The 18,929-nt window shown below is 41.9% G+C and overlaps 1 protein-coding gene and 1 long non-coding RNA gene across 2 annotated transcripts in view; one reads left to right on the top strand and one right to left on the bottom strand.

The window, feature by feature from the left end:
- The window catches only part of STON1 (stonin 1), a 56,062-nt gene extending 47,823 nt beyond the window's left edge, over nt 1-8,239 (bottom strand). The window contains exon 1 of the mRNA XM_055540043.1: nt 8,148-8,239. The gene's annotated coding sequence lies outside the window, so the exon portion shown is untranslated. The remainder of the gene's footprint in view (nt 1-8,147) is intronic.
- On the top strand, nt 7,608-15,450 carry LOC129623051 (uncharacterized). Its single transcript, XR_008700316.1, has 4 exons — nt 7,608-8,072; nt 8,457-8,523; nt 10,402-10,827; nt 15,214-15,450. It is a non-coding gene; the product is annotated as an uncharacterized LOC129623051 (long non-coding RNA).
- The last annotated feature ends 3,479 nt before the right edge of the window (nt 15,451-18,929 follow it).

Below are 18,929 nucleotides of genomic sequence, written 5' to 3'. Positions count from 1 at the left end.
TTGAAAATGGAAAATTAAATCCATATGTTCAAAAGAAAATTTAAAATGTACAAAAAATTTAGAGCCAAGTGGTACTGAATGTACACATACCAAAACCTGTATGATGTGGCTAAAGCAATATGTAGAGCTAACTTTATAGCTTTAAAATACACGTTTGTTTGGTTTTTTTGCCATGCCAGTGGCTTGCGGGATCTCAGTTCTCTGCCCAGGGATTGAACTTGGCAGTCCATGTTCAAGTCATAACCACTTGAAAGCACCACTAGCCTACCAGGGAATTCCATAAAATGGATGCATTGAAAAAAATAAAAATAAAAGAGCTAGGAGTCAACTGAAGTAGCTAGAAATGGAAAGAAGAAACAATACAAATAAAAGAAAAAGACGTGAAAAATGAAAAGTATAGATAAGGAAGAAGCTGTTTATATCAAAAGATTAATTAAACTTCTATATTAACTTTTGAGATGGCACAAATAACAGTATTAAGAACTAAGAAGGAAATATATCTTAAAACAGTCAACATTTAAAAAACAGTAAAAGAAAATTACAAATAAATTTATGCTAGTAAACTTGAGAACACATGAAATGGATCATCTAAACAAATTATCAAAACTGAATCAAAAAGAAACAGATCAAACTTATCAAAATCATTTATGAAACTGAATTATCAAAAACTTGACACACATACCCTGGCTAAGCAGTTATTTTACAATGAATTTTACCAAACTTTTAAGAAACAGGCAGTCTTTACCTCTCACAAACTGCTTAAGAAAAATATATATGAAAAAGTTTCCCAACTTATTTCATGGAGCTAATATAAACTTGATACCAAACAATGTAAGAACAATGTTTTTTAAAAAAGAAAATTGTAGACAACTGTTTCACTTAATAAACAACTGCAAAAATCTAAATAAGATACTAGTAAATGATATTCCATAGAATAAAAGAATATATCTGTATGTGTGTGTGTGTGTGTGTGTATCTCTTTCTCTCTCTCTCTCTCTCTCTCTCTCTCTCAAAGTCAGGGCATCATCGACTCAATGTACATGAGTTTGAGCAGACTCCAGGAGCTAGAAAAGGACAGAGAAACCTGGTGTGCTGCAGTTCATGGGGTCACAGAGAGTCAGATATAACTGAGCGACTGAACAAAAAATCTCTAAGTAATTAAATATATTCATACTATCACATTATAATATGAAGAAAGAAAATTATATTACTTCATATAATTTACACAAAACATTAAGGCATTACATAAAATCAACACTCAGTCATGATAAAGTGTGTAAGTTGTTAAAAAAAAGTATTAATAGCAAAAAAGTTCTTACTTCAATAAAAAATATCTACTGAAACCTTAAGCAAACTTCATGATTAATGGAGAAACATTAAGAGCACTCATTAAGGACAGTAAGAAGACAAGGGTGCTCACTGTCACTGTTACTATTAAATGCTGTCCTGGAGGGTCTACCCAATCCAGCAAGACAATAAAAAGATATGGTCATAAGGAGTCAAAAGAAAAAAACCAAATCATTATTATTCTGTGATTGTTTACCTAGAAAATTCAAGAATACCTGCATAAGAAACAATTAGAGACTTCAACTGGGATGATCAGTACAAGATCAAAATTCAAAAATCAGGAATGTTTCTATGGGCCAGCAAATAACCAATTTTAAAATATAATTCAAAAAAGATATCATTTATAATACACGCTAAACTGATCAGAAATAGGAAATAGATAAAACAAAATCTGTGTAAAAACATTTACACATTTACAGAGGAAGTCACCTGAATAAAAGGAGAACATGAATATTATAAAGGTATCAGTTCTCTTGAATAAAAATTAAATGAAATCAATAAAAATCCCAGCATGATTTTCTGTGTTCAATGAGACAAACTAATATTTATATGAACTATTATAGTCCAAGAAAGCCAAGAAATACTGAAAAAATACAAAAGTAACTGTTCAGTTCAGTTCAGTAAGTTGCTCAGTCATGTCCAGCTCTTTACGACCCCATGAATCACAGCACGCCAGGCCTCCCTGTCCATCACCAACTCCCAGAGTTCACTCAGACTCACGTCCATCGAGTCAGTGATGCCATCCAGCCATCTCATCCTCTGTCGTCCCCTTCTCCTCTTGCCCCAAATCCCTCCCAGCATCAGAGTCTTTTCCAATGAGTCAACTCTTCGCATGAGGTGGCCAAAGTACTGGAGTTTCAGCTTCAGCATCATTCCCTCCAAAGAAATCCCAGGGCTGATCTCCTTCAGAATGGACTGGTTGGATCTCCTTGCAGTCCAAGGGACTCTCAAGAGTCTTCTCCAACACCACACAGTTCAAAAGCATCAATTCTTTGGCACTCAGCCTTCTTCACAGTCCAACTCTCACATCCATACATGACTGGAAAAACCATAGCCTTGACTAGACGGACCTTTGTTGGCAAAGTAATGTCTCTGCTTTTGAATATGCTATCTAGGTTGGTCATAACTTTCCTTCCAAGGAGTAAGCATCTTTTAATTTCATGGCTGCAGTCACCATCTGCAGTGATTTTGGAGCCCCCCAGAATAAAGTCAGCCACTGTTTCCACTGTTTCCCCATCTATTTCCCATGAAGTGATGGGACCAGATGCCATGATCTTTGTTTTCTGAATGTTGAGCTTTAAGCCAACTTTTTCACTCTCCACTTTCACCTTCATCAAGAGGCTTTTGAGTTCCTCTTCACTTTCTGCCATAAGGGTGGTGTCATCTGCATATCTGAGGTTATTGATATTTGTCCTGGCAATCTTGATTCCAGCTTGTGTTTCTTCCAGCCCAGCATTTCTCATGGTGTACTCTGCATATAAGTTAAATAAGCAGGGTGACAATATACAGCCTTGACGTACTCCTTTTCCTATTTGGAACCAGTCTGCTGTTCCATGTCCAGTTCTAACTGTTGCTTCCTGACCTGCATATAGGTTTCTCAAGAGGCAGGTCAGGTGGTCTGGTATTCCCATCTCTTTCAGAATTTTCCACAGTTTATTGTGATCCACACAGTCAAAGGCTTTGGCATAGTCAATAAAGCAGAAATAGGTGTTTTTCTGGAACTCTCTTGCTTTTTCCATGATCCAGCAGATGTTGGCAATTTGATCTCTGGTTCCTCTGCCTTTTCTAAAACCAGCTTTAACATCTGGAAGTCCACGGTTCACGTATTGCTGAAGCCTGACTTGGAGAATTTTGAGCATTACTTTACTAGTGTGTGAGATGAGTTCAATTGTGCAGTAGTTTGAGCATTCTTTGGCATTGCCTTTTTTTGGGATTGGAATGAAAACTGACCTTTTCTAGTCCTGTGGCCACTGCTGAGTTTTCCAAATTTGCTGGCATATTGAGTGCAGCACTTTCACAGCATCATCTTTCAGGATTTGGAATAGCTCAACTGGAATTCCATCACCTCCACTAGCTTTGTTCGTAGTGATGCTTTCTAAGGCCCACTTGACTTCACATTCCAGGATGTCTGGCTCTAGGTCAGTGATCACACCATCATGATTATCTTGGTCATGAAGATCTTTTTGTACAGTTCTTCTGTGTATTCTTGCCACCTCTTCTTAATATCTTCTGCTTCTGTTAGGTCCATACCATTTCTGTCCTTTATCGAGCCCATCTTTGCATGAAATGTTCCCTTGGTATCTCTAATTTTCTTGAAGAGATCTCTAGTCTTTCCCATTCTGTTGTTTTCCTCTATTAATAGCTAACAATTATTGTGTGCTTCCTTATATGGCAGGCACAATTCTAACATTCTGCATACATTATCCTTAAAGTGGATACTATTATCTATTTTATAGACAAGGGAGACCGAGAGAAATTAGGAAACGTGCCCAAGGTTACTTGGTATTCTTAGGAGTAGCAATAGACAAGACAATGACGTCATATATTCCGAATTCTGAAAGAAAATAATTGTGAGTCAAGAATTCCACACTCAGTCAAACTTTAATTTGTAAGAGCAAAATAAAGATACTTTAAGGAATATAAATATTTTTAAGTTTATTAAAGACTTTCCATGAAAAAACATCTTAATTTCCATTGACATGAACTCAAAAGGAAGGAGTGGGTTACCAGAAATAGCAGCCTCCAAAATGAATTGGATAAACAGAACAAAACAATATAAAGTAGATGAGAAAAGTGGAACTAAGTATCCATAGGTAACAGAAGGTATACAAAAATGTTATTAGTTATTCAAAGTACAGGCCATGAAGTCTGATGCCTATGTTACAACGAAGGCCACTAAGTGAGCTCTGTGTTTCTTTCTGGCCAAATCAGAAATGGGAAACATCAATGAAAGGGTTCACAGCATCCACAAGACAAAACAGACAAGTTGTTCACAAGAACTATTCCTAGCACTGAGACCACAAGGACATTTCTCCAGTGCTCAAATGGATATAAGATCTGGGACTTGTCCATCTTGGTCCAAGTATGATAATTTGGGAAAGAGTTCCTTGACTCTTACAATATTTTTTCAACAAGAAAGTGATATAGAAGCCATCAGCCTGTCAGAAATCTCTTCCTGGAAAAATAAAGGAGCAAAAGCCTCCTACATAAGGTGTGCTATTTGAACAACTAGGTGTTTTAGAAAAGCCCATCTTCAGGTACATTCCAGGAAGAGGATAGTAAGGTGACCTCTGGGAGCCTGGCTGCCTGTGAGGGACCATGATGATTCAGGATGTGGGCTTCTTTCCCAGAGCTATCCCCCAGAATATTTCCATCTCCACTAAACCGGTTCATCTGCCAGTGCAAGGGAGCATTCCCAGGCTTCCAAAAAATAGTTCTTTATTGTGTTTTCACAGTAATAAACATCAAGAAGCAATCCCAACATTCCATATAACACAAAGATAAATGGAAATCTGGCATCTGTCTCTGGGCCTTCCTACCCATCTTGCTCCCCTGACAATGCCAAGAAAAATGAATGCCAATCATTAATTTGTCCATTTTTAAAAATCCTGCCTTCTACCAGGCAGCAAGACATAATTTGCTGATTTTTAAAAATCCTGCCTTCTATCAGGACTGCTCTAGAATTCCATGGGGTTCCTGGATTCCCAGGCTGTCCAGGAAGCCTCAGAGGAATTCTGGATTATTTATCATAGATACAGCTGGCTTCCAAGGGAAAATAAGCAACCCCAGGCTAAGTCAGGAGCAACTCCCAAGGACTTCCAAAGACAAAAATAGTGGGAAGTGGATGAGATGGGAGACGGGTATTTTCCAATTAATCAAAATATCAGTTCTTACTAAACCACAAATTATTTTGCCTTCCTTTTCTGTTTTTTCTTATAATTAAGATAACAATAATAATACAACAGTGACAGAGATTAAGACTTTGGTCACTGACCTGATTCCAAGATTTGATTCTAGCACATAGTGGCTATGCAACCTTGGCAAGTTTCCCCTCAGATTCTAGTTTCTGAGTCTTATATCATGAGAATAACAGTACTTACCTCAAAGCATTAATATGAAATACCATATGCATGAGCTTTATACTCAATAAATGTTAGCTATTACTATTGCAAAACAGTGGAGAAACACAGGCAAGCACAAAGAAAATCAAAAGTACCTGTAATCCCACCATCCATTTCCATGCATACCATTCCAGTATTTTGGGGGTGTATTTTCAGAGTGAGATACAAAGCTTTCATAACTTGAAATAAAATTTCTTTCAAAATTTAACACAATACCCTGAGCATGTTAATATAATTTGGTATCCTTGTACGCATGATTTTAAAACTTCACATCATATTCCTTTAGGTTATTTTTCTTAAATAAGAAGTAAAAATAACCCCTTCCCTTCTTCCTCCTCTGCAGTTTCCACGCTCCATCTATCTCCAACTCATCTGGCCAGTCAGATGACAAGTGGCTGCTTTCTATAGGCTAACTGGGGATGCCTGCTCCTTCAGTCTGGGACATGTTGCCAGCCTTCATTATGTCCCCATCATTCAGGGCAGCCTATCTGGGGCTGCACAACAAACACTCGTAAACAATGGCAAACCACTCAGTTCAACAAGATTTCGTGAGTTGGTACAAAAGTTGAAGAAGGCAGAAAGGTGATTTCTCTCCAAACAGTATCAGGTTGACTTCTGGGGCATTAAATACACTATTAAAAATTCTCAGGAAGAGGAAGAAACTGAAGATTATTATCTAAGTGCATTGTTTTTAAGTACCAGGGTCAAACAAGTTCAAAACTTTCAAGGGTTTTCTTTTTGAATGGAAGTCACAATGCTTCCTTACCAATGACATTTTGAAATCACAGTAAAACCTTACTAATTCATACTAATGGGGAACTACCGCACTCAATCAGCACAAAAAAATGAATTACACCCTTTTCAAAACCAGTTTCTTCCTAATGAAATTCATTTTTAAAATCTTTCTAAATAGCTCAATACCTAACCTGTTTTGATAGGTTGTTCTGAATCTGATCTAATACATTTGTTAAAATCACATTTATTATCTGTACAGAAACAGGAATGGCTGAAGTTCTTGAGAAGTGCCTTCTCTCTAAAAACAACAAAAGTTCAACAGTCCCTACAGTCCTGTTTGTACAGTTCACTCCTTAGGAAAGCTTTTTCTTCTTGGTCTTGTGGTAGCAAACCCCAGCTCAGGCTGTTTCCCTCTCAGCCCCGCGGCTCCAGTTTCAAGTGGGCAGAAGTTAGTAATATCAACCCAGATCAATCCCTTAAACAAAATCTGAAAACCTCCAAATTCCAGGTTTGACCAGACCCATCTTAGAATTAACAAGTTCCCTTCTAAGCACCCAGAGAACTGAGCCTGTCATGGAAACACTGATTCAACCCTAATGAGAACAGACATAAAAACCACACAAATGAACTAAACATTCCTCTACCCAATCAGAGTCAATTTGAAGCCAAAAGCCTGAGGATTAAAAGAGGCGAGGTTGTTTTTCCTCTTTGAGGTCCTGCTCATTTTCACCTCTTCCATTGCCTTGTTTCCACAACTCCTGTTTATGAGAAGTTGGGAGAGGGACGCAGAGGAGGGAAGAAAAACGCAGGGTGAGTAGCCAGGCTGGGGAATGCCAACAGACAGTGTGGTTTTTGTCAGGCAAATTAAAACTTCTAGCCTGGGGGACGCTGTAAGAGTTTGTTTGGGGTTGTCCGAAAATAAGCGCCAGTGAACTCTCATCTCCCACTAAAACAGTCTAAGTACAGAATAAAGCCTTTACTTTCCAAAGACCAGGTTCTGCACAATATTTTTAGCAAGCACTCTTTTTCTCTATTTTCTTGTTTTATTATTATTATTTCCCCCGTTTCTTTCAGAAGTAGAAAGGTTAATTAAATGAAGTTATTATTGGAAGAAAAGAACAGAGAGGTTTAAAAAAAACAAAGGCGCCCAACAGAAACAGTAAAATTCCAAGAATGAATATATTTTAATTTCCCTTTGGACATGCAACGCACAAGTGTGCGGGGCCAGGGGACCCAAAATCAAACTTCAGTTAGTTGTTACTGCAGGAACTCTTCAAGCAAGAGTGAAGACCCCTGTGGCTGTGACTCCCTGGCCTGGGTAATAGCCTTCTGGGGCTGGAGGGGCCACTAGGCTGGCGCTACCAGCCTGTGGGCCAGGAGCCTCCCAGGGCAAGTTTAGGGGGCGGGGGGCGGCGGGGGAGAGAGTAGCTGCACCAGTAACAGGAGCCAGGAAAAAGAAAAGTGAGAGTCCTGGGGTTGGGGGGACGCTGAGCCCCTGGAGGGGTGGAGGACGGGGGCTGGTGACCGTGCGCTGAGAGGCTGCGACCGCACGGGTTTGTTTGGATGAACACCCGTCCCTCCCGCCTCCCCCCCACGCCCCCAGAAAGGAGTCGAGATTCTTTTCTTTGCTGCTTAAGTTTTCTTTCTCTTGAGAGCCGGACCTAGGTGTCGGCAGCCGCCTCAGAGCTGAGGTGCGGAGGGGAAGCCGGGTGGGGCCCAGTCAGTGCCGGCCCTGCGCTCTGGGGACAGCGAGAGCCGCGGCGGGGAGGAGAGGCACCCAGCGGGGCGCCGGACCAGCGCAGGAGATGCCCACGTCCCGCGGCGCCGACTGCGCCCCCACTCCCAGCTCCCCGTCCTCAAACTTTCCGGGTAAACCGGGCTAACCCGCCCGGGAGAGGGGGCTCCCCGTGCCTCCCTGTCGGTCCCCTGGGGGAGGTCACTCACCCGCAGGGCGGCTGGGGTTCCGACTCTGGCAGCCGCCATCCACCTCGGAGGGAGGAGCAGAAGAAGGAGGAGGGGGAGACAGAGGAGAAGGGCAGAGGGGGCGGAGGGGGCGGAGGGGGCGGAGGGGGCGGGGAGGGAGGGCCCCAAGCGGCCGGAGCCGAGGGGCGGGGGCGTGGCCACTCCGCCGACGCTCTCCCGCCCCGCCCCCTGCTCCGCCCCGCTTCTCTCGTCACTCCTTTCCCGCCCTGGATCCCCCTAAGTTTTTCTCCATTCTTTTCCCCCAACCCGTCTCCGTATCTTTCTTCCAAGTCTCCAGCTCCCCACAAGTCGGGGAGAAGATGCTTCCTCCATCAAACGTGGGACGGGGTGCGAGGAGGTGTGTGAGTTACCTTTAGAAGTCCCTGGAAGCAGAAGCATGGAGCCCTTGACTGTCTGAAACTATCCCTCGCCCTCTAGGATCTTGTCCTACATCTAGGATCTAGGATCTTGACCTTTGGGGTCGTGGGATGATTGGGGCGGGACATGGGGGGGTGGGGAGCGCGGCGGTGGGAGACAGGTGAGGTGACTTGGGGGTCATGCTTTCCACGTTGCTTCATTGCGCTTTGGGGTTTTGTTTTCTCTTGAGATTAGAACTGAAGATTTTTTTTTTGCCTTCTTAAAAATTTTAAGTATAACTGATTTATGATGTTACTTTAGTTTCAGGTATACGGCATAGTGATTCAGTATTTTTACAGATTATATCCCATTAAAAGTTATTAGAAAATAATTTCTGTAATTTCCTGTGGAATACAGTATAACCTTGTTGCTTATCTATTTTTTACATAGTAGTTTATCTCTTAATCCCACACCTTTAATTTACCCCTCCCTGCCCCCCTTCTCTCTGGTAATCACTAATTTGTTTTCATGAGTCTGTTTCTGATTTGCTATCTACATTCCTTTGCATTATTCTATAAATTCAACATGTAAGTGATATCATATAGTATTTGTCATTTACTGTGTAAAATATTCCCTAGGTCCTTCCATATTGCTGCAAATGGCAGATTTTCATTCTTATGTGTATACACTCACACATCTATGTTGTTGTTGCTTTTCAGTCACTAACTTGTGTCTGACACTGCAGCCCCATGAACTGCAGCATGCCAGGCTTCCCTGACCTTCACTATCTGCTGGAGTTTGCTCAGATTCATGTCCAATGATTCAGTGATGCCATACAACCATCTCATCCCCTGTTGCTCCCTTCTCCTGACTTCAATCTTTCCCAGCATCAGGGGCTTTTCCAATGAGTCAGTTCTTTGCATCAGGTGGCCAAAGTATAGGTCTTCCGATGAATATTCAGTGTTGATTTCCTTTAGGATTGACTGGTTTGTTCTTCCTGCAATCCAAGGGATTCTCAAGAGTTTTCTCCAGCACTACAATTCAAAAGCATCAATTCTTCGGCATTCAGCCTTCTTTATGAGCCAACTCTCACATTTGTACATGACTACTGGAAAAACCATAACTTTGACTATACAGACCTTTGTCGGCAAAGTGATGTCTCCACTTTTCAGTACACTGTCTAGGTTTGTCATAGTCTTCTTTCAAGGAGCAAGCATCTTTTAATTTTGTGGATACAGTCACTGTCCACAGTGATTTTGGAACCTAAGAAAATAAAATATGCCACAGTTTCCATTTTTTCCCCATCTATCTGGCATGAAGTGAGGGGATGATGCCATCATCTTAGTTTTTGAATGTTAAGTTTGAAGCCAGCTTTTTCATTCTCCTTTCACCCTCATCAAGAGACTCTTTAGTTACTTTTCACTTTCTGCCATTAAGAGTGGTATCATCTACATATCTGAGGTTATTGATATTTCTCCCTGCAATCTTGATTTCAGCTTGAGATTCATCCAGCCCAGCATTTCACATGATGTACTCCACATAGAAGTTAAATAAGCAGGGTGACAAGATACAACCTTGAGGTACTCCTTTCTCAATTTGGAACCAGTCCATTGTTCCATGTCCAGTTCTAACTGTTGCTTCTTGTCCTGCATATAGGTTTCTCAGGAGGCACGTAAAGGTGGTCTGGTATTCCCATCTAACAATTTTTCACAGTTTGTTGTGATCTTCACAGTCAAAGGCTTTAGTGTAGTCTGTATATTTATATCTCACCATATCTTTTTTATCCATTCGTCTGTTGATGGACACTGAGTTGCATCCATATCTTAACTAAGAATTATTTTTTAAGCCTCTGTTGAATGCCTCCTTCTTTTCCCCTAAGGTGAGACCAACCCTATCCAGAGGCTAAGACAGAACCCCACCTTCCAGGGCCCATCAATAGGCCCATTAAGAGAAAGAGGAGGACAGAGATGCCTAGTGAAGGGCCAGGCTGTATGGATGCAGCAGGAGGCCCCCTGAAGAATGTAGAAGAGGAAAGTTGTTCTCCGAGGAAAGGTTAGAGGCTGACATTTAGTCCCTGATCCATCAGTTGCAAGCAGGTGACTCTGGGCAAGTCACTTGACATCTGAATCTCTTCCACAAGTGTAGCTATCTCACTGGAAAAAGAAGATTCACTGAAGAGACACCCAAATCCAGGATGGGAGACTTGGGTGGACTTTGAACAGGCTCAGAAGGCGAGAAAAGAGGGCATTCCAGGCCCTGGGACACGGACCTTTGGAGGCTGGCAAGACTGGAAATCTTAGGAAAGGTGGGATATGCTTGGATGAGAAGATGGAACTATATATAAAGAAAGAAATGGGAAATTTGTGAAAGTTCTTAAGCAAAGGAATATTTTGATATAAGTGTATATATACATATACATATATATAAAAATATAATTCACTTTTGTATCCCTAGAGCCTGGCACCCAGTAGGCACCCAGTAAATCTTTCCCCTCTGGGAAGAGAGGGCTTGGGTCCAAGGAGAGCAGTTAGGAGGCCCTAGTGAATATCTTGACTTGAAGTGTAGTGCCTGGATGATAGAGAGGAAATGAGGGAATTCTGATTGAACACTTCCTTGTGTTTACACAGCAATGTGATTTTCTTTTTAATGCTTTTTAAAGTGTAGTCTTGTGTTTGACCTTGGAATTCCTTGGTGAAATGGAAAAGATAATCAGTATCCTATTCAACCAGTAGCCAGTGGTTAGAACCTGTGTGAGGGCTTTGAGGAAGGAAGGAAATATTCAGAGAGGGTACAGGAGTGCCTCAAGTCACACAGCTGGGATCTGTTTAGGAAACATTTAGTTTCAGATCAAATTTCTAACTGTCCTTAAGCTTAAGACACCCTAGGCAAACAGAAAAAGACATCAGGTCCTCCTCATAGTCCCTGTCCTCCAGCTACCATCCCTGTGATGATCAAGGGTTGAGGGAGAAAAAGGAGTCTAAAACATAGGAAGTCCAATGATTGGTAACTTTTCAGAGACTCTTCTATGGAATTAGACAGGTACTGGGCCCAAGCCAGCTACAGTAGCCAGACAGGTACTGGGCCCAAGCCTTCTGGTAAGGAGCTGAGCAAAGTGCAGAACAAGGACAAAGGAAGAGGGAGGCAGAAGAAAAGAAAAGAGATGTTAACAGACCTGGGAAAAGTTACATGATGGCAACACAAAGCAGAAAAAAAATGATAAAATATCATCATCCCTTTTGAATGCAAGAAAACTTCTGAGGGGAAGAGTGGGGATATGAAACAAGATTAAATAATGAAGCTAAGCGAAGAATTGATGCTTTTGAACTGTGGTGTTGGAGAAGACTCTTGAGAGTCCCTTGGACTGCAAGGAGATCTAACCAGTCCATTCTGAAGGAGATCAGTCCTGGGTGTTCTTTGGAAGGAATGATGCTAAAGCTGAAACTCCAGTACTTTGGCCACCTCATGTGAAGAGTTGACTCATTAGAAAAGACTCTGATGCTGGGAGGGATTGGGGGCAGGAGGAGAAGGGGATGACAGAGGCTGAGATGGCTGGATGGCATCACCAACTCGATGGACATGAGTTTGAGTAAACTTCGGGAGTTGACGATGGACAGGGAGGCCTGGCGTGCTGCGATTCATGGGGTCGCAAAGAGTCGGACACGACTGAGTGACTGAACTGAACTGAAGTGATGATTATTTCATGATCTGAGAAAAGATCATCTTAAGTATAAACAAGAGATATCTTGACTCCAGGCATTCTGGCTGAAATCCCAAACTGAAATTCCTGTGTCTAGCCATTGGGCCATCCAAAAGGCCAGCCCATCACAGAAAATGCCACAGGTAACTACAGAAAGGAAAGAACACATTGGACAAACCAGTAATTACCACTGGCTTAAACAGAGTCCTGAGTTCACCTTTTAAATTCCATCTTCTTTTTAATTCCAAGCATTATGATCTTGATTAGTAGGTAGCCCACCCAGTGAAAGAAATCTTTTTTGGAAACTTTGACACTTTTGCAACGCAAACAGGCCCATAATCTTCTAAAGGCCAAATGCAGTTGACTGAAAACCATTTATCTTTTGCAAAGGACAAGCCCTCCTAATCTGTGTGACTCAGCATGGCCCAAAAGGCTGCCATTTTCATGAATGCAGATTTATTTCTTGTAATACTTCCACCTATTTTCAAAGGACCCTTTCTGGCAGTGTCCGTTTGTATCAAAATCTGGTAGTAAACAGCTCAGTCTGGCCTAACTAGCCAGGCGACCACAGCTGTTCATGGCCAGCTGTGACCTCATTTTCCTCCAGTTCCTGTCCTTTTCTTTGCTCTTCAGTAAAGAGACCCTCAGGCTATATCATTCTTTTCATTAGCAGGTTTCCCTTTCCTGGCAGCCTTTTATAGAACCCATTTAGAATTTCCACACTGTTTAACAGTCCCCAAGTTGTCTATTGGAGAAGGCGATAGCACCCCACTCCAGTACTCTTGCCTGGAAAATCCCATGGACGGAGGAGCCTGGTAGGCTGCATGCAGTCCATGCGGTCGCGAAGAGACAGACACAACTGAGCGACTTCACTTTCGCTTTTCACTTTCATGCATTGGAGAAGGAAATGGCAACCCACTCCAGTGTTCTTGCCTGGAAAATCCCAGGGACAGGGGAGCCTGATGGGCTGCCCTCTATGGGGTCGCACAGAGTTGGACACAACTGAAGTGACTTAGCAGCAGCAGCAAGTTGTCCATAAATATGATCTAGAAGATTAACTTGGAATTCCTCAAATCTCGAATTAGCTGAAGCTGTCAGGATCAATATAAATTCAAACCAGCTTTTGGAAATGCCCAATGTGAAAAGGGACTTTATTGGAAAGTGAGGACTTCAGATCTAGGACAATCTTAGCCCAAAATGCTTGATAAGAACATCCCTCTCTAAAAACTTTACAACAGTCTGTTTATATTACAACATTCATTCAAGATAAAGCCTTGTGGAAGACTGTATTAAACAAAAAATTAACCAGTGATGGCTTCAACAGCAGTGAAAAAGAAACAGGAAAAAAATAGAAACACACACCATTTTAGGTACATGATACATTCTGGACTGATGTTTTTAAACAACTTTATCCATGAGGAAACTAAAATACTCTTTCAAAAGCAATTTCCAGAGATAAATAAAAAGCGTACATCCTGAGAATGCCAAATGAAATCAATAACACATAGAGAAAGGATCACTTAATCAACTCAGAATGGCCTGAGACTGGCTATCCTTTGTTTTGGTGATAGGACACCCCTAGGTATGGCTTGAGCTACAGTTGTGTATAGTACCTTGGCCTGCTTCCTAATATGTATCCAATTAGCATTAACTGAACACCTACTGTGCACAAGGCATTCTGCTAAGCACTGTCAGGGAGTCAGTATAAGGCACGGTCCCTGCTCCATGGCACCTGCAGTTGTTGAGGGAGATGGCATACGTGAAAATGACAACAGGAGATGTGTCGACAACACAGCAGGAGAGGAAATAGAGGAAAGCTGAAAAATTCAGAAATGTTTTTTCAATAAGTTCTGAAAATTCCATCTCTTCCAGGAAGCAATGAATGATTAAAGTCTTTTTTTTTTTTTTGCTCCTTTGTGAACTTCAGCCAACTGAGTCCCTACTCTGCCTGGACTCTCTCATTTTTCACTTTCCATGTTTTAAGGGAAAATATTCTTCAGCCTCTAAGTGAGATAGTAAGCAAGGTTGTTTTTTTTGTTTTGTTAGTTAACTGAACCATGTTTTTTCTATTCTTGGACCTATGAGGTGTCACCACCCAGCTATCCCACTGGCGTTTGGGGAGCAGCGGGCCACTGAAGGAACAGAGATCTTTTAAAACAATACAAAGGATTTAAGTGGGGGAGGTGCCTATTGAGGGGCCTAAACCTACAAGCCAGACAATAATAGCCTTCAGCATGTTTCCACCCAGGAGTCAATTCTTCTGATCCTCTCTTTACAAAAACAGTTATTCTAATCCTGCTCTATGACCTTTTCTTTCAAAGACTTGGAAGAAATGTAATGGGTTTTCCAGCTCTAATGCTCTGATTGCCAGTTAGTTTCCTATTTTGGAGCTAATTACCAAACTGCTTAAAAATGTATAGCACAGGCAAAAGTTACTGACAAGCTTTCCATTTATCACCAGTGTCTGAGAAAGTGGCCCTTAGCCGAGAACAGAAGCTTCTCTTCTGACCCAAGACAGCCTATTCCTTGTCAGTGTGGCCCGGCCAGATGGTTTCTTAGCCTTCATCAACCAAGTTGCTATCTCCAGCCTTTTAAGAGCTGGGAACAACTTCCAGGGTCAATGCTGCATAGAACAAAACTATAAACTGCGCATTCTTCTGTCTGAGGGTTTTTATGATGAAGAAAGCTTTAATTCATGATCATTTGGAGAGAGCCTTTTGCTCCAACATTGTTGGTGGCTTTCTCAGCTAATTGGTTCCTCATTTTTTTTTTTTTCTCTCACATTTTTGTTTGGAAATAGTGCAGATGAATTTTTGTTTTGTTTTGCTAAAAAGTATCTGTTAGCATAAGTGATGGAGTTAAGTCTCTTCCCAAAAGCAGTGGAGAATCCAGTTTTATTTATCAGCTTTGAAAAGTGAACAGTATTGCTTATAACAAGCATAGTAGGGGGTGGTGTGTTAAATGACCTAACAAAATACATGCTGTTTATCACAGTTGCTCAAGCTGAACCTGGAGCGTCTTCTCCCTTCACCCAGGCCTGCTACAGAACAGGATGTGAACAGTGCCCCCTGGAGTTGTGCAGCCAGCAAACCTACACCCCCCCCCCTACTACTTCATATTAAAGAGCCTCTTTTTCTCATTTGGAATTTCTTATAATCCCAATTTTTACTGAAAACATGTATCATATATATGCATGAAAAAAGAATAGGAATAAACAAAAATATTAATAGCTGAATCTCCAAAAAGATGTGTATTCAACACTTTTCCTCATTTTCCAAATTTTCCACAATAAGCATATAGTATCTAATGAAGAAAAAGTCAGAAATATTGTTTCAGTAAGTTCTGAAAATTCCATCATCTCCAGGAAGCAATGAATAATTAAAGTCCTTTTTATTTGCTCCTATGTGAACTTCAGTCAACTGAGTCCCTATCTGTGCCTGGACTGAGAATTATCTCTCATCTTTCACTTTCCATGTTTTAAGAGGCCTAGACAGAACAGATGATTCTTTGAGAGGGCACAGCAATGGCAAGTAGAGACAAAAGACGCTCACTGGAAAGGCGTGTGGAGAGAGCTTTTTTAAGAGGAGACACAATGCCCAGGATGATAAGGGAGGGAGATCCCAAGACAGCAGCAGTACCGCTGGCCTAGACATCAACCAGGATAGCCTGGCACAGATCAAAGGACTCTTGGAGCGATTTCTTCCTTTCCTTCCTTTTTCTGGCTGCACCACATGGCTTGTGGATCATAGTTCTCAGAACAGGGATCAAACCCAGAACCCCGGCATTGAGAGCACTGAGTTCTAACCCTTGGACAGCCAGGGAATTCCCTAGGAGAGACTTCTTGAAGAAGATAAATTTAGCTAAACACCCAGTTGAATCTGATCACACTGAGATAAGAATTATCCACCTGGGCACTTGGGAGAGAATTTAGGAATAAATTAGTGATAAGCATCATGGAAGACAGATAGATACAGTTATTAACTCCAGAGAAAACAAAAAAAGTTGTACAAGAAAGGAAAAGGCATCATAGTACATTACATGACTCAGTTACTAACAGCATTTAAATGGTCATATTAAAATATACATGGAGCATCGATCTAATCAAAATGTTGATATAACTAGTCTGAAAGAGACAACAGGAAAACAGAAAGTGTGTATATGGATGTGAATAGTAGGGAAAGGGAGGCAGATGAAACAGAGACAAATCCTCATCTTCTAACTGGGAAATCAACTGACAATGCCTAACAGGAAAAGTGAAAGTAGCATGTCATTTGGAAATGGGAGATGGATCTAAACAGTGAGTGAAAGTGCTTTTCTCTGGGGAGCATGAAATGAGGGTGAAAATCAGGAGACTTTGTCTCTTTTGCCTTGTTTTCTCTTTGTAATAAGTACTATTTTTAAATATTTATTGGGCTGTGCCAGGTCTTAGTTTCAGCATGCAGGATCTCTAGCTGTGGCACTCAGACTCTTGGCTGCAGCATGTGGGATCTAGTTCCTGACCAGGGATCAAACTGGGGTCCCTGCATTGGGAGCAAAGAGTCTTGGACCACCAGGGACATTCCTGTAATAAGTATTTTAGAACAGCTTGACGCAAATCGAGTTTATAATTTTGATAAAAATACAGACATTTAGTCAAGGAAGCAGCAGCCTCTATGTGTTCTCTCTCACTTGCCGCCTTGTCTGAGACAAGCCCAGGGCAAGACAGGACATATGGCAGTTTGTAATTGTGCATTTACGGGATCACTGTTGCTTCACTAGCAGACTGTAAGCTCTCAAGGGCACCCAGCAGACTGCCTTGCTTATCACAGTCTCATCTGCACCAAGCACTCCGCAGGCACTGGGTGAGGCAGATTAAGAAGTTAGCACTCTCATCTTTAGATATGCATGACTCGAGTGTTCACGGGGAAAGGGTCCAATGTCTGGGACTTGCCTTAAAATACTCCCAGAAAAGAAGCCATGTGGAAAAAAAGATGAAACAAGATTAACAAAATGTTTGTAAGAAGTGATGGAGACAAAAGGGTTCATACTAATCTCGTTTTGTGGTTACTAAATTCCTTTAAAAAAAAAATAACAACAAAGTTGTATGGAAAGTGGATTATAAGGAAGGGGCAGACTCATGGCATAAATTTATTAAATTCAGAATTTGGTAGCTGGGAAGGTTTATGTAACAAGGAATATGTAAATAAAAATAGGGGTCAGAGAAGAAAAAAAAATGGTATCAAAGGCAAACCTTGTACCCAGCCCATTAGCTCAAGAAGCTAAATAAATGCTGACAGAAGGGGAGGAATACTTACTGAAGACATGGAAAGGGAAAGTTGCATTAAGTACAGGAGTTACTGAGAAATTTAATATTTTATCCTCCAAATATATAGTACTTGTAGGAAGAGAACTGAATGTCCTCAATTCAAAAGGCTCATACTACAGTAGTGAATAAGCCAGGCTCTGGAATCAGACAAGCCTGGATCTGAATCCCAGCCCCACATGGACTAGCTGTGTGATATGGACAAACTGCTTACCCTCTCTAAGCCTTAGTTTTCTAACTGTAAAACAGGGACAGTAATAGCACCAATGAGATACAGTTATGGGAAGTTTAAAAGAAATAAGTCTTTACCATGCCTGACTTAAATAAATGGTTACCCAGTGGTGGTCATTATATACTTTGCCAAGAGACTCTGCCTAAAGAACAAAGATCTTAGCAATTAAGTTAAAAAGGGACAATTTTACCAGGAAACCAACTGCACCCTCTACAGTCCTGCCCTGTTCCTCAGACCTAGGAAACCTCCCAGAGGCACTGACCCCTACACAAAGGTCAAGCCTTCCACAGGGACTGCCGTGGGACCAGGCACCATGCTGGGCGATAGGGGCCGCTGGTCTGGGAGCTCTGGCAGCTCTCAGCTGGGGAGAGATACAAGTCTCAGCCACCAAAGCAAAGAAGGACAACCCAAGATTCACATTTTCTCTAAGAGAAAAGCAGGCTCATCTCTCAGGAGAAGTGACACTCTTCCTGACCCAGAGGTCTGAGGATTTTCATAAAGGTAGACAGAGACTTGGAGAAAGGAATGGCAACCCACTCCAGTACTCTTGCCTGGAAAATCCCATGGACGGAGGAGACTGGTAGGCTACAGTCCATGGGGTCTCAAAGAGTCCAACACAACTGAGCGACTTTACTTTCACTGCTGCTGCTGCTGCTAAGTCGCTTCAGTCATGTCCGACTCCCACCAGGCTCCCCGGTCCCTGGGATTCTCCAGGCAAGAACACTGGAGGGGGTTGCCATTTCCTTCTACAGAGACTATAGCAAGGGGGCGGGGGGGGGGCAGGTGGAGGGGGGAGCGCTTGGAAGAGAATAAGGAAAAAGTGAGTGACAGTTAGTATACATGTCTTACGTGTACACACTACAGCCAGAGCGCAATGAGGGGCCACTGTGAAGGCTTTCTTTCCATCCAGGAGATGGCTCTGCAGAAATGTGCTAAGTGGAGAGAGAGATGTCTGGAGAACAGGAAGACGAGTGAGTCATCCAGGCAGCAGGGAGCCAGGGCTCAATTTAAGGCATCAGATAAGAAGTTAGAGCCGAGATATGTGAGAAGGCAGGAAGGTTCAGCAAGACAAGGTAAAAAGCGAGGTGAGAAAGAAGTCAAGGTGACTCCCAGATGTTCAGCTTAACTCATAGCCAGGTAGAAGCAAGATGCTACTCCCTCGATCTTCCCTTGCAC

The sequence above is a fragment of the Bubalus kerabau genome, chromosome 11 (genome assembly GCF_029407905.1).
Source record: "Bubalus kerabau isolate K-KA32 ecotype Philippines breed swamp buffalo chromosome 11, PCC_UOA_SB_1v2, whole genome shotgun sequence".
Classification (NCBI taxonomy): domain Eukaryota; kingdom Metazoa; phylum Chordata; class Mammalia; order Artiodactyla; family Bovidae; genus Bubalus; species Bubalus kerabau.
Note: the sequence above shows the minus strand (reverse complement) of the source record. Positions and strands in the feature narration are given on the sequence as shown.